General features: G+C 51.2%; 2 long non-coding RNA genes across 2 annotated transcripts; one reads left to right on the top strand and one right to left on the bottom strand.

The window, feature by feature from the left end:
* Window positions 1–3,883: 3,883 nt before the first annotated feature.
* LOC138425285 (uncharacterized) lies at window positions 3,884–6,628 on the bottom strand. The gene is made up of 2 exons (XR_011251150.1): window positions 6,329–6,628; window positions 3,884–5,381 (listed from the first exon to the last, which is right to left on the bottom strand). It is a non-coding gene; the product is annotated as an uncharacterized lncRNA (long non-coding RNA).
* Window positions 4,677–5,261, top strand: LOC138425284 (uncharacterized). The gene is made up of 2 exons (XR_011251149.1): window positions 4,677–4,790; window positions 4,946–5,261. It is a non-coding gene; the product is annotated as an uncharacterized lncRNA (long non-coding RNA).
* Window positions 6,629–15,282: the final 8,654 nt, after the last annotated feature.

The raw sequence follows: 15,282 nt of genomic DNA, 5'->3' as shown, positions 1-15,282 counted from the left end.
GTCCCCACGTTCTCTTTCAGCGCCACCATCCCAGACCCTCTCCGGGGCCGTCCCCCCAGGTGCCTGCTCAGGGTCCCCTCCAGACTCTTCATCATCCCTTTTGAGCCTCAGTTCTCTCGAGATCGCTCTCCTTCGACCGTTGGAACTGGCTTCTTCAGGCGCAGTTTGGGCCCTCTTCCTGAGCAACTTTTTCAGACACACCTTCTTCAAAACCTCCCCCATCTCCTACGTTCTGTATCTTTCACGTGTCAGCTCTTTAAATGCTGTGCTTGCTGCGGCTTCTTCAGCCTTCATCCTGGTGTGCTCGAAAGATGGGGCTTGAACACTGACTGCCCTTGTGGCCTCAGGACACTGAAGTGACCCTCGTTCTCTTGGGGGTCTCCTCAGCCTGGTCCCATCCTGGGACAGAGGTGTGAGAATGACCAAACGTCCTTCCCGTGGAGGGTTTGAATCTAGCCACCAGCCTCCTCTGTGTCCTTGGGACACAGGTTGTGTCTGGACATCTGTCCACGAGGAGGCGCTTCCTAGCTGGCCCAGAGCGTGGACACACCCCTCGGAGATTTCCTCTGCCCCTTCGCGCCTGTGCACCGTCCTCAAAATCTGCACCACAAAGCATCTCTGGTGACGCTGGCTTGGTCACAGCTCAGTCACATCTCACTCGGGACAGTCCTTCGGCTTTTATCAAGAGACCACTTCCTGGGGAGCTTGCACCTCCCCTGAGCCTCGTTCTGCCCTTCAGTATCCAGGCCCTCGCTTCTGATTTCTTCTCCATGCAGAGATACTCACTCATGATCCACAGATCCCCGCTTCAGAAAACGGCAGCGCCATCTCCTAAGATCATCTCCTTGGTGATCGTGCTGCATTGGATAGAAAGGGTGTGGAAGGCTTCGCTGCGATGTCTGGGGACAAGCCAGTCATCAGCCCGAGGCCTTTCTCCCCTGCTCCCCTGCTTCTGAGGTTGGGGGTTTGGGGTTTTCTCTGCAGAGGTGTCTCGGCTTTGCTAGCACCATCGTGTGTGTCTGCAGAGGAACCTGACCGACGTGCCATCACGGAGAAGCCAGGTAGCCTGATGTGCGGAGCTGACATCTTCAGCAGTGTCGGGGAACCAGCCTTCTTTCCGGGGGTGTTATTGGCTGCTGCCCAGGAGATGGGTTTCTCTGCTGGGATCTCCTAGGCTTACAGCCACTCAGGTTCAGAAACCTGGCAGAGGTCGGGGCAGCAGTGAACAGAGGCCCTTTTTGAGACATGACGTGCAGAGACCCCACAGCGAGGTCATCGTGGGGAAAGAGGAATCTGAGCCGAGTGCTCGGCCCAGCAAGGGTCCCATTTGTGGGTCACACGGGTGCTTCTGCAGAGTTTCTGGCTGAGACTGAAACCCTACTGAGACTTCCAGTTCCTTCTGGCAGATGGCAGATGAGATTTCTCTAAAGGCCTCCTGCGGCACTGCCCCCAGAGGCTATTTAAGTCACAAGAAACACACTTCTAAAAACACATCGTGGGATACGGGGAAATGTCCAAGTGTCCCCCCACCAACGCACACAGCAGCCTCGTCCCATAACAACAAACACCTAACGAGCTGCTGGCAGCAGAATGGACAGAAATCCGGGCCTCCCCGGCCACATGCTGATGCCAGTACCCTGTGTTGTGAGCACTCTGTCACCAGCGCTCTAACACCAGTGAAAGTGAGCGACAAGTCGCCCAGTCGTGTCCGACTCGTTGCGATCCCATGGCCTGTAGTCTACCAGGCTTCTCTGTCCATGGGATTTTCCAGGCAAGAGTACTGGAGTGTGTTGCCATTTCCTTCTCCAGGGGATCTTCCTGACCCAGGGATCAAACCCAGGTCTCCTGCATTACAGGCGGACGCTTTACCCTCTGAGCCACCAGGGAAGCCCCAGTATGATACCAGTATTCCAACACGAAAAGAAGCAAGAGACCAGACCCTGGGTTTGTGCACTGTGGGCAGCTCAGTTGAGACCTTGCATAGAGAGGGCTTCCTGTCAGAAGGAGGCCCTTCTCACAGGAAGACAGGAAGCTGAGCTGTCTCCGTCTCATCTCTGGGTAGAAGAGTCTCTCTCCCGCACTGTGGGGTCCTGGAGTGGGACTGATTCTGGTGGCATCTACGGAGCAAGGGGAAATCTAAAGAAATTAAGTGGCCCCAAATGATAGCTCAGTTGGTAAAGAATTTGCCTGCAATGAGGGAGACCCCGATTCGATTCCTGGGTAGGGAAGATCCCCTGGAGAAGGGAAAGCCTACCCATTCCAGTATCCTGGGCTTCCCTTGTGGCTCAGCTGGTAAAGAATCCACCTGCAATGCAGGAGACCCCAGTTCGATTCCTGGATTGGGAAGATCCCCTGGAGAAGGGACAGCCTACCCACTCCAGTATTCTTGGGCTTCCCTTGAGCCTCAGCTGGGAAAGAATCTGCCTGCAATGCGGCAGACCTGGATTTGATCCTTGGGTCGGGGAAGATTCCCTGGAGAAGGGGAAGTCTACGCACTCCAGTCTTCTGGTCTGGAGAATCCCATGGATTGTACAATCAAATGGGCTCACAGAGACACAACTGAGCAACTTTCACTTCACAATGTCCTCAGTAGAGTAAGAAGTCAACAGATTTGCTCCAGAGAAAAAAACGTCATCTTACGCCTGTGAGGATGCTCCCTGAGCAAGTCTGCCTCACAGAAACCCCCAAATGGCCAAATACATGCAGAGACTGCACGAGATAAGAATCAGCAGAAACACCAGGTGGTAGATTTTACCACCCAGGAGTTTCAGATATCGCTGCTATGAGATAGATAACACAAAGTAACAGCGTATAAAGTATTTAAAGAAATGGAAATGGAATCAAACCTGAGCAGCAGACAAGAGACACTCAGAAGTGACCAAATGGATCTGAAAAAATCACTCAGCGAATAGGTGAAACAGTAGGTTAGAAACGGATACAGAGGATGGGTGCATGCACTTCAGTCATAATGCTGACTGTCGCAGAAGACCACTTGACTAAGTGCACAAACACGCAAATGCAAGCTTATCTGGAGACTCTACTGAGGTGGTAGGATGGTAATGGAATGTTCAGAATAGGAGTGTGATGGGAGGGGCACACAGGTCTTTACTGACCTTTGGGAAATCAGTCTATGACAGCTATATATTCGAAATCATTTAAGAAAGTAACAATAGCGTCAGTCTAGGTATTTACTGTTATGAAGCCTTCTGAGGGAATGAGCTGAGAGAGTTGCTTTTTCAGAGCCTGCCATGGGGGCCCCAGGGGTCGGGTGGGCTCTGAACCATCTAAGACATGACTATGTCAGTGGACTAAGCCCAGAGGCCGTGCTAAGTCCAAATCTGACAGTAACCCCCAGATGGCTGGGTCAGAGGCACAATGCTGATAGGCAGTTCAGACTTCCTAAGCCCCTGACCTCTTAGGGGTCATAAGTGAAAACCCCGAGAAAACCACCAAGAATTTTGTGCAGTTTCGGTAGAAGTGGGAAGCCCAGTGAATAAGGGCATTTAAGGACCCAAGGGATTGACTGGAGGAACACGAAGGATTCGTGCCCGAAGTTGGTGCTGCAGGTGGCCCGAGCTGCTGCTGGAGCAGGGCCCTGCCAACCTGGGCCTTTCTGTCCGCCCCTCCTCTGAGGACTGTCCTCTCCCGGCCCACGGCCCCTCAGAGAGGAGGGTTCAGGGCTGGCAGACAGCCCAGAGCTTACAGAGGCCCCCCTTTTGCAACATCCATATGGGAGCCCTGAATAAATTCTTCAGGAAGAAGAAAACCATCTTTCCAAGAGGTGGCAAGTTTAGAAGCATGGGTTGTCGGAGATGAGGATGAAAAGCCTTGACAAGAACTTTACCTGATTCTCAGACTCCTTGGAAGAATGACCTAAAACATATTTGTGTTATGTATTATCTTTTTAAGGTCTGATGCAGAACAAGAATTGATGATGTAATTGCATTGCTCTGTCCCCTGGCCCAGCGTTTGGCCTTTGGCGCTGCCCCCTGGCATGAGGGGTATTTCCCATTCCACCTCCCGGGAGGACGAACATCCTCACGGGGTGTCCGAGAGGCCAGAGCTCCTGGCCTGGGACAGTGAGGCACAGGTCGGGCGAGCCTGCAGGCCTTCCCACGTCCTGTGCCTCTCTGGTCACCCTGCCATCGGAGGGTAATGGGTCTCAGTCTGAGGAGCTTAGGCCAGTCCTTCCCGCTGTGGGTTGAGTCGAGGACTGGAGGAGAGGAAATAAAATTCCATTCTTACAATCAGGTCGATACTTGTCGGGGTGTGGCTGTGGGTGAGGGCAGAATCAGTATCCCATCAGCCTGGGTCTACAATGTGAACTTCTTTTATCTTCAGAGGAGCACAAAACTGATCACCTGAAATAACACAGTCAGACGCGATTTCTAGTGGTCTGCTTGTCTCATCGTGCGAGGCCATGGTTCGCCCTGTCCTACTTTCCAGCTGTACGCGTTGTGAAGTCGAGTGGCAGTGAACCGAGCAAGTTGCCGCTGAGTGTGAGTGATCTCTGTGCGTACAGAGTGTGCACTGAGCAAGCCTTCCTGCTCAGCTGGGCTGCAGTGATGCTGCTGCTTTTCTTCTTCCTTGAATTACCACCGAGAGGAGTTTTCTCCCCAGGATTTTTTTCTTGTCCAGATTTAGGTAAGAAGGTGGTCACTGTCTGTGTCTTTCAGTGGATCCCTGAAGTGCCCCGGAAGTGGCTGAACTGAGCCGGCAGAGCCGCGGCCGTACCGTGCCATCTCTGTGTGATGAACGTTGAGCTGAGGGCCTCAGGGAAGATGCCTCCGGTGAGTTTACGGTTGATATTTACACCCATTCTCTAAAGGTTTCCCTTCTTTTTCTTCATAAGAAATTATCCAGCTGTGACCACGTGTTGAACAGCGAAACAAGGCCCAGGAGTGGGGTTTAGGGAGGAGCTGGTGGCACCCCTTCATCATTTCAGAGCCATGAACACCCACCTCCAGTCAAAGTGCAGACAGACGAGTGTTTTGAGCTGCCGACTGACCAAGCTCACGGGCCTGAGACGGGCTTTCGGCGCTGCTGGACTAGACCAGGCCCATCTGACCCGACAGCTTGTACTGGTTCTGTTTGCTGTCCTCAGAAGATGGAGCACCTAGCGCAGACATCTGCATGGAGTCTGTGCGCACACGACGTGGTTCATTAACACTGCACTACCTGGTATCATGAGCCTGTAAGCCACACGTGACTGGACGCTCTCACAGGGGAAGGTTTTCTCATAAATACAAGACCTCATGCTCCGTCATTCTCCCTCTCTTTCCTATCCAAATAACAGGTCCAAAAAAAAAAAAAATGCTCCTGCCAGATGCTGAGTCTGGGATGTTGAGTGGGCCATCTTCTCGGCAGCTTGGTGTCAGCATCTGTAGGATGGAGATAACAAGCTTCAAGCCTGTGTATTTTACAGAAAAAATGTCTCTATGCCACAGGCAGTCCGTGTCGTACAGCACCTGGTACTTGACACGTGTTCCACACTTAGTTGGTACTGACGTCCAAGTCCACGGGAGGGTGGTCCTGGGGACTCAGTCAGAACCACAAGGACCACAAAGTTGATGTTCTGAGTCCCCAGGCCAAACACAGCTGGGGCTCCTCAGTCAACCGCATTCCTTTCACCCCGCTGCGGCCAGCTTGGACCCGGCCTTGCCACCATTGTCCTGGTCCCTGGGATCCCAGGACCCCTGCCCAACAAGGCTGGAGGGTTGGAGGAGAGACCCCTTGTCTCTGTGCACCCTGATGCTTGTCCCCTACTTGTGATCTTCACACATGGACACTGGCCTGAGAGTCAACACCGGCCCACAGATCGATTCTCATCTGAGGTGCAGCCACCCCGAGCCGTGGAGCCCCCCACGGTAAGCCCCTTACCGCACTTCCTGGCCTTGGGCCTGTGGAAGAGCAGACGAGCCCCAGGGCGTCTGGGTCTCCAGTGACTCAGAGGGAAGGAAGCCCCAAGCCTGGCCCTCTGACCCGCTCCCCAGTACCGAGGGGGACGGGCTGGGCTGGGCGTTTGCTTCCCTCTGGTGGCGGGTGCTGGAGGGAGCAGGGACCAGGTGGCCTCCCTGGAGGGGCTCCGTGACTCTCCCCTGCCCCCCGCGTTCCTCCCAGCCCAGTCTGTCATGAACACCCTGTGCTGGGTGTCACCACAGCTCTTCACCCAGCCGGTTCCCTCTGCTCCTTCATTCCCAGGGTGCAGCACAGCAGACGCCCCTGCCCAAGCGGGTCCCACTGAGCTCACCTCCTCCCGCCCCTGCTCCCCGCAGCAGGGGTGTGAGCCAGCCCTCCCCGAGCGCACGCGTCCGCATCTGGTCCTGACCTGCCCTCCTCCATCAGCCCTGGCGATCAGTCAGCCTGGACAGTCATCAGCTTGAAGAGCTGAATCTGAACATAGAGACGAAACTCCAGTTGGGACGTGATCACCTACTTTGCCCTCGTGGCCCCCTCTCTGGCGCTGTGTGACGCTTTGTGCTAAAGCAGGGGTCCCCAACCTCCGGGGTCCAATGCCTGATGATCGGAGGTGGAGCTGATGTAGTAATAAACTGCACAATAAGTATAATACATGTGAATCATCCGGAAACCATCCCCCGGCTACGCATGGAGAAGTTGTCTTCCACGAAAGCAGTCCCTGGTGCCAGCAAGGCTGGGGACCGCTGTGTTAATAAAGGACAGCACCTTCCAGCAATGCCCACTGAGCGCTGACCCCCTGAATCCTCGGCACAGAGCCCAGGGCAGCCCTTCGGGTCACGTTCTCTGTCGTGCGGTGCACCAGGCACCCCCAGGCTGAGGCTGCGGCGGGATGACACGCACAGCATGGTGCCCCCAGGGCATCTGGCACCAAGCGCAGCTGTCTCATGCTGCTTCCTGCAAGATGCAGGATGTCTACGTGGAGCAAAGGCCGAAGAGAGGAGGAAGCGTGTCTCCAGGAGGAAGCGTGTCTGCTCAGAAAGGGGGTGGCTGAAGGCTCTGAGAGCGGAATTCTGAAGTGTGATGGCCACCACGGGAAACTGCCTTCTCGCTCCGTGGGCCCTGGACCGCAGCTGGCCTCAGCCGCAGGCAGAAGGCAGAAAAACCGCAGCATCACTCCGGCACATCCTGTGCACCGGGCCTGACCCCGCTCGGGGTCTGCTTGGTGAGGCCGCATAAGGGTGTCTGCTTTGAGCTTAGGGGCATTTAGTCTGTCTTGAAGGGGCTTTGGGATGCTCGTTTCTCTGAGTGAATGCGGGGGGTGGGTTCCAGCTGACAGTCCTGTGTGATGTCTGTGCTGTGGGCTGCACATTTGTGCATCTGAGGTCCTTGCCATTACATGAGTTTTGCTCCCAAGGCCGCCTCAGAGAAAGGAAAGTGACAGGCACTATGGGCCCAGGGGCTGGCAGTCCTCTGAGGACAATAACCAATAAGCTGGGCAGTAACCAGCCAGGCACTCAGCCCACAGAGGGGGCCACTGGCTCTGGGGCAGTCTCCAAGGAGGCCAGGGGTCCACAGCATGGGGTCAGGACCCCCACTGCATCCTAGCCAGCAGGAGGTTGAACCCGCCACCAGCACAGCCCCCTCTGCAGGGGAACCAGACCCTCGGTAGCACCCAGCCATCTGCGGCTGGGAGGGGGAGGGCCTATGTAGCCCGTGCTTGGAGGCCTTGGCCCTGCTCACTTGGGGTGTTGGGGGCTGCTCCCCAGGGTGGCCTCTTGCTTGCCCAGCAGCTCCAGACCCACGCCGGCCTGAGGCATGCCTTCTCCACCGGGCCTGAACCCCCCGCCAGCTGTGCTCTGGCGGGCTGGGTCCCTCAGCCCGGGGGCGCCTGGAGAGTTGCTGAGGTCTCCCATGCACTCTTTCATCGCTCCTCTGATATATTCCTCATGTTAAACTCCTATTTAACCTGCTACGTGCCTTCTGACTCCTCAGTTCAGTTCAGTTCAGTCGCTCAGTCTCGTCCAACTCTTTGCAACTCTATGGACTGTAGCACGCCAGACCCCCTGTCCTTCACCAACTCTCAGAGTTTCCTCAAACTCATGTCCATCGAGTCAGTGATGCCATCCAACCATCTCATCCTCTGTCACCTCCTTTTCCTGCCTTCAATCTTTCCCAGCATCAGGATCTTTTCTAATGAGTCAGCTCTTCACATCAGGTGGCCAAAGTATTGGAGTTTCAGCGTCAGCATCAGTCCTTTCAACGAATATTCAAGACTGATCTCCTTTAGATGGACTGGTTGGATCTCCTTGCAGTCCAAGGGGCTCTCAAGTCTTCTCCGGCACCACAGCTCAGAAGCCTCGACTCTTCGGCGCTCAGCCTTCTCTATGGTCCAGCTCTCCTGGTAGCACCGGGACAGCTCCATTTCATGGTGCACGTAAAGGCTTCACATGGCCAGGAGCTTCCATGAATTAGGGTGACTGATCTCCAGTGAAGCCGAACCTCCCCACGTCTTCAGAAGCTGTTCCAGAGGCCCCTGGATGCGCGTCCCGTGACGCTGTCTGCTGCTTTCGTGGGGCTCATTCTCCGCTACGGAGAGTTTTGGTCACAGATGCGTGTACGGAGCCGTGTTTTCTTCTACCCTTGCTGTTTCTCCTTTCTGGAAGTAATGAGAATTTATGAAGAAAATATTGCTTACATTTAATATTTTAACTTCATTCTTGAGGACTTATCTGAAGAAAATTGTTTAAAAATCACCAAGTTACACTTTTTTTAATGAAGAAAATTCTAAGTATTATTTGATGAAGCAAGTTTCACTGTATTACACTGATATAACGGCATAAACTGAGAGGAAAAATACATGGTGCTACTCATGGCCTAGAAATCTGCTCACTGTGAGTTGGAATCAGGTGAAGCAGGATTATGCAATCATTAAGAATGGGCTTCATGTTGTTGTAGGAACCAACACAATATTGTAAAGCAATTATCCTTCAGTGAAAAAGAAATATATTAAAAAAGAAAAAAGATGAAGAAGAATGGGCTTCCCTGGTGTCTCAGACAGTAAAGAACCCGCCTACAATGCAGGAGACCCAGGTTCAATCCCTGGGTCAGGAAGATCCCCTGGAGTAAAGGAACGGCACCGCACTCAAGTATTCTTGCCTGGAAAATTCCATGGACAGAGACGCCTCACGGGCTACAGTCCATGGGATTACAGAGAGTCAGACGCAACTGAGTGGCTAACATTTTCACCTTTTTTTTCCCCCCCCATAAGAAGGGGCAGCTCCTAGGGCTGACAAGCCAGCCTGTCACATCCTCTTTCGGCAGGAGTCGTGAGACTCTGGGCGAGACACAGTACCCTGTGACCCACAGCGAGAGAGCCGTGCTAGGGCTAACCCTTCCTTTGTGGTGGGCCCCCTCCCCTCCCCCAAGGCCCCCCCGCGGGTGCCTCCACCGGCAGAGGGCAGCTCTACAGGAGCAGAACCCTAGCTTATGCTTCCTGAACAGGAAAGAAAAAAAAGAGAGAAGTCACTGCGTTTAGAGGAAGCCAAGGCGAGCCTGCCGTTTCCTGGACAGGGATGCTAGCACCTCCTGCGGCCGCCCACTGCAGACGCGGCCCTGGGAAGCCCCTGGGTGAAGAGAAGGGACTCGAGCGCGGGGAGCGCTCGGCAGGCTCAGTGCCTGGGGCCTCGCCCTTCCCAACAGCAGAGTGAAAAGCAGGCGTGAAGCACGGAGTCAGAATGAAAAAGGCACGAAAAACTAGTTTTGTTGACGTGGTCCTGTTTCCTTTGGCATTGTTCCTTGGGCTTGCTGCCTACAGATACGTGTGCACGTGTGTGTAAGCGTATTTGTGTACGAGGACTGGGCAACAAGCGCTGTCCGTCTGTTTTCAGAAAACCAGGCAAGAGAGCTCTTCCTGCCACCGCCGCCTCTGCCAGTCTCCTCTGCCCGAGGTGCGCGCGGGCGTCGCTGTCCTCGCTGCAGGCCACCGGGAGGACACATCGTCTCCCCTCGTCCCCCGTGGTGCACAGCTCGGCACCTCCCGGGGGCACCCTGTGAGCGCCAGCTCCGAGCTGCCCCCGCCCCCGCCCCGAGGCATCATTCATCCGCGGATGGGATGGCTTTGTTTCTTCTTTTCCAACTCTTGTCCGCTTTTGCCTTCTTGTGTTTTTAGGGGAACTTCCTATACCACAGCTGGACATCCTTATCTCATTACTAATTTTAATGTGAATGCTTTTACGGATTCACCATTAGTATGAGGAATCATTGATGAATTTCTCCATTATTTGTATGTATGTATTAAGGTAAGCATGTTTTAAACTTCAATCTGTTGACTCAGTAAATTTTAGGGATTGCTTTCCTGATTGTAAACTAACCAGGCTTTCTTGGGAAACCTACTTGGGCCATCGTGTATTAGCTTTTTTGTATCTCCATGAATTATGTTTGCTAATAGTGGATTTTGCATTTATGTTGATGAGTTAAGATTAGCCTGTAATTTTCTTTCCTCGTTCCTTGTCAGATTTTAACATGAAACTTAACCTCAAAAAATGAGTTGGGAGTGCAGCCTCTTTCTCTGTATCCTGGATTAACTTGATTGAGAGTGAAATTGTTTGTTCCTTGAATGTCTGGTAGAGCTGTCCTGTAGAGCCATCTGGATGGGAAGTTCTGACCTGACTGTATGCCTCTGAATTAGGTGAGGAAGGCACAGCCTTTCACCCAGTCTCTCCTGCTGAGTGCAGCTGTAAAGCCTGGAGAGATGCTTGAAGTGAAGTCAAGTCGCTCAGTTGTGTCCAACTGTTTGGGACTCCGTGGACTGTAGCCCACCAGGCTTCTCCAACCATGGGATTCTCCAGGCAAGAATACTGGAGTGGGTTGCCATTTCCTTCTCCAGGGGATCTTCCTGACCCAGGAATTGAACCCAGGTCTCCCACATTGCAGGCAGACGCTTTAACCACTGAGCCACCAGGGAGAGATGCTTAAAGAAACTATTACAGGAGTGTAGCAAGTGAAGTTGCAGACGGACTGGGGACGGCCAGCGCTCGAAGTCCTACCAGCCTGGCAATGGGTTTACCATTGCTTCCTTCCAGAATCCCCCTGAACTCACCGCAGCCCCAGACCCTGAAGTAGGCGTAGGTTGAAGACAGAACATCTCCAGGAAAAGCCCTCTGGTTCTGGTTTGAATGGCAAGAATGAGAACTGCTCCTTTTCAGGGAAAGTGTGAAATATTCTGTTCTTTCTCTTTGGCAATCCAGCTTGCAAGCAGTCCTGCCTTGGCAATTAATGAAGCCTGTGATATCCCAAAGCCTTCCTCTCCAGTCAGTGACACCACAGCCCCGAGACGCTGGGATCAGATCCTGACTCTTTCCATTGGTCTCCTCCCATCTCTTGACTCCAGCCAGGGGCGCACTTAGTGGGGCACGTGTCAGAGTCTGTGAGAATTAAAGTCCCAGCTTCCTGTCTGCAACTGGAAATAAGGTCCCAGAGTACCACAGAGTCCTGGGGAGACCATGGAGAGGCAGAGAGAGGAGCACGGGAAATTCATACCCTCAGGCTGCCTGTGAACTCCTGGGCTCACCTGCAAGCTACCACCCTGTAGCTCTGACTCCCGACCGCTGACCCAGGGCTGAGAGTCGAGCACGGCTCGGGTTCCAGACTGGACACTAGGTGGCGCCCACGCGCTGGGTCGGAACAGCCCGGCCGAGATTTTAAGACCCGCAGGCCTGGAACCACAGCCCACCGGGACTACAGGGCTGAACCTAACCAGGTTTAAAGGGAAAGTGAAAGTCGCTCAGTCGTGTCTGACTCTTTGCAACCCCATGGACTACACAGTCCACCGACTTCTCCAGGCGAGAGTACCGGAGTGGGTAGCCTTTCCCTTCTCCAAGTGATCTTCCCAATCCAGGGATCAAACCCAGGTCTCCCTCATTGCAGGTTGTTACCTGCTTAAAAAAAAACCCAAAAAACTAACAGAATTCTCCATGGGATTTCAGTAAGACCCAGGGTTTCCTGACGTAATATGAAACATAGCTAGAACACAGTTCAAAACTAACTGCTTGGCGTTCAAAGAACCAGGAAGATCTCAAATTGCATGGAAAAGAAAATCAAGAGATGCTAACACCAAGAGGACACAGATGTGAGGATGAGCGGACACAGAGACTTCACTTGGGGAAGATCCCACACGCTGCAGGCTAAACCCATGTGCCGCAACTCCTGAGCCTCTGCGCTGGAGCCCGGAAGCCACAGCTGCTGAAGCCCCCCAGCCCAGAGCCTGTGCTCCGCAGCAAGAGAAGCTGCCACAGTGAGAAGCCTGCAGACTGCGAAGAAGAGCAGGCCCCGCGCGACACAGCTCGAGAAAGGCCGTGCAAAGCAAGAGACCCAGAACAGCCAAAAATAGATAAAGACAGTCATAATTCATGGGCCAAAGAGGAAGACTTGAGGGAAATTAGAAAGTATTTTGAACTAAATGAAAATGAAAATACAACATGAAGACCTGTGAGATCCGGCTAGAGAAGTGCCTAGAGAGAAATTCATAGCACTCAGTGCTTATATTAGAAAAGAAGGTCTTGAATCAATCTAAGCGTCCACCTTAAGAAGCAATAGTGAAAAGAGCTACACACACCCAGCAGAAACAAAAGAAGGAAATAATAGAGATAGAAGTGACATAAAAAACCAAACACAGTGGAGAAAATCAACTAAACTCAGAGCTGGTTCTCTACAGCAATAGTGAGGTTGATAAACCTCTAGAAAGACTGAGAAAGCAACACAGGAAAAGACACAGATTATTGATATAATTATTAGAGACAGGCTATCACTACAAACCTGCAAACAATAAAAAACCTAAGCTGCCAATAATACTACAAACATCTTTACACACATAAACTTTAGATGAAATGGGCCAGTTCCTTGAAAACTACAAACCACTAAAATGTGCCCAAGTTGCAATAGACAGAATTAATAGTCCTATGATTACTGAAGAAACTGAATTTACAACCTTTCAAAAAAGACGTCTCTAAGTCCATATAGTTTTACTGGTGAACTCCACCAACTATTTAAATGAGGAAAAAATCAATTCTACACAATCTGATCCAGAAAATAAAAGACAGAATATTTCCCAACTCCTTTTACAAAGCTAACGTTACCATAACAGCAATTAAGTAAATAAATAATAATTCTATCTCATGATACCTGTGGCATATCACTATACCCCTGTGTGTTTTTAACATAAAAGCAAAAATTCTCAGCAAAAAGTTTGCAAATCAGACCCAGTGACTTATCAGTTCAGTCTCTCAGTCATGTCCAACTCTTTGCCACCTCATGGACTGTAGCACACCAGGCTTCCCTGTCCATCACCAACTTCCAGAGCTTACTCAAACTCATGTCCATCGAGTCAGTGATGCCATCCAACCATCTCATCCTCTGTCGTCCCCTTCTCCTCCTGCCTTCAATCTTTTCCAGCATCAGGATCTTTTCAAATGAGTCAGCTCTTCGCATCAGGAAGCCAAAGTACTGGAGTTTCAGCTTCAGCATCAGTCCTTCCAAAGAACACTCAGTGCTGATTTCCTTTAGGATGGACTGGTTGGATCTCCTTGCAGTCCAAGGGACTCTCGAGAGTCTTCTCCAACACCACAGTTCAAAAGTATCAATTCTTCACTGCTCAGCTTTTTTATAGTCCAACTCTCACATCCATACATGACTACTGGAAAAATCATAGCTTTGACTAGACCGACATTTGTTAGCAAAGTAATGTCTCTGCTTTTTAATATGCTGTCTAGGTTGGTCATAACTTTCCTTCCAAGGAGCAAGTGTCTTTTAATTTTGTAGCTGCAGTCACCATCTGCAGAGATTTTGGAGCCCAAGAAAATAGTCTGTCACTGTTTCCACTGTTTCCCCATCCATTTGCCATAAAGTGATGGGACCGGATGCCATGATCTTAGTTTTCTGAATGTTGAGCTTTAAGCCAACTTTTTCACTCTCCTCTTTCGCCTTCATTAGGAGACTTAGTTCTTCGCTTTCTGCCATGGGGTGCCGTAATCTGCATGTCTGCGGGCATGCTTAGTCGCTTCAGTCGTGTCTGACTCTCTGTGACCCTATGGACCATGGCCTGCCAGGCTCCTCTGCCCATGGCATTCTCCAGGCAAGAATAATGGGGTGGCCATATCCTTCTCCTGGCATATCTGAGGTTATTGCTGTTTCTCCCAGCAATCCTGATTCCAGCTTGTTTCATCCAGACCAGTGTTTTTCATGATGTATTCTGCATGTAAGTTAAATAAGCAGGGTGACAATATACAGCCTTGACATACTCCTTTTCCTATTTGGAACCAGTCTGTTGTTTCATGTCCAATTCTAACTGTTGCTTCTTGACCTGCATACAGATTTCTTAAGGGGCAGGTCAGGTGGTCTGGTATTCCCATCTCTTAAAGAATTTTCCACAGTTGTTGTGATCCACAGTCAAAGGCTTTGACATAGTCAATAAAGCAGAAGTTCATGTTTTTCTGGAACTCTTGCTTTTTCGATGACCCAATGGATGTTAGCAATTTGATCTCTAGTTCCTTTACCTTTTCTAAATCCAGCTTGAACATCTGGAAGTTCACAGTTCAAATACTGTTGAAGTCTGGCATGGAGAATTTTGAACATTACTTTGCTAGAGTGTGAGATGAGTGCAATTGTGCAGTAGTCTGAACATTTTTTGGCACTGCCTTTCTTTGGGATTGGAATGAAAACTGGCCTTTTCCAGTCCTGTGGCTGCTGCTGAGTTTTCCAGATTTGCTGGCATTGAGTGCAGCACTTTCACAGCATCATCTCTTAAGATCTGAAACAGCTCCACTGGAATTCCATCACCTTCACTAGCTTTGTTGGTAGTGATGCTTCCTAAGGCTCACTTGACTTTGAATTCCAGGATGTCTGGCTCTAGGTGACCATCATGGTTATCTGGGTCATGAAGATCTTTTTTGTATAGTTCTGTGTATTCTTGCCACTTCTTAATATCCTCTGCTTCTGTCAGGTCCATACCATTTCTGTCCTTTATTGTGCTCATCTTTGCATGAAATGTTCCCTTGGTATCTCTAATTTTCTTGAGGAGATTTCTAGTCTTTCCCATTCTATTGTTTTCCTCTATTTCTTTGCACTGATCACTGAGGAAGGCTTTCTTATCTCTCCTTGCTATTCTTTGGAACTCTTCATTTAAATGGGTATATCTTTCCTTTTCTCCTTTGCCTTTTGCATCTCTTCTTTTCTCAGCTATTTGTAAGGCCTCCTCAGACAACCATTTCACCTTTTTGCATTTCTTTTTCTTGGGAATGGTCTTGATCCCTGCCTCCTGTACAATGTCACGAACCTCCATCCATAGTTCTTCAGGCACTCTGTTTATCA

Source organism: Ovis canadensis, chromosome 20 (assembly GCF_042477335.2).
Source record: "Ovis canadensis isolate MfBH-ARS-UI-01 breed Bighorn chromosome 20, ARS-UI_OviCan_v2, whole genome shotgun sequence".
In the NCBI taxonomy this organism is placed as follows: domain Eukaryota; kingdom Metazoa; phylum Chordata; class Mammalia; order Artiodactyla; family Bovidae; genus Ovis; species Ovis canadensis.
The sequence above is the reverse complement of the archived record's forward strand: the minus strand, read 5'-3'. Positions and strand labels throughout refer to the sequence as shown.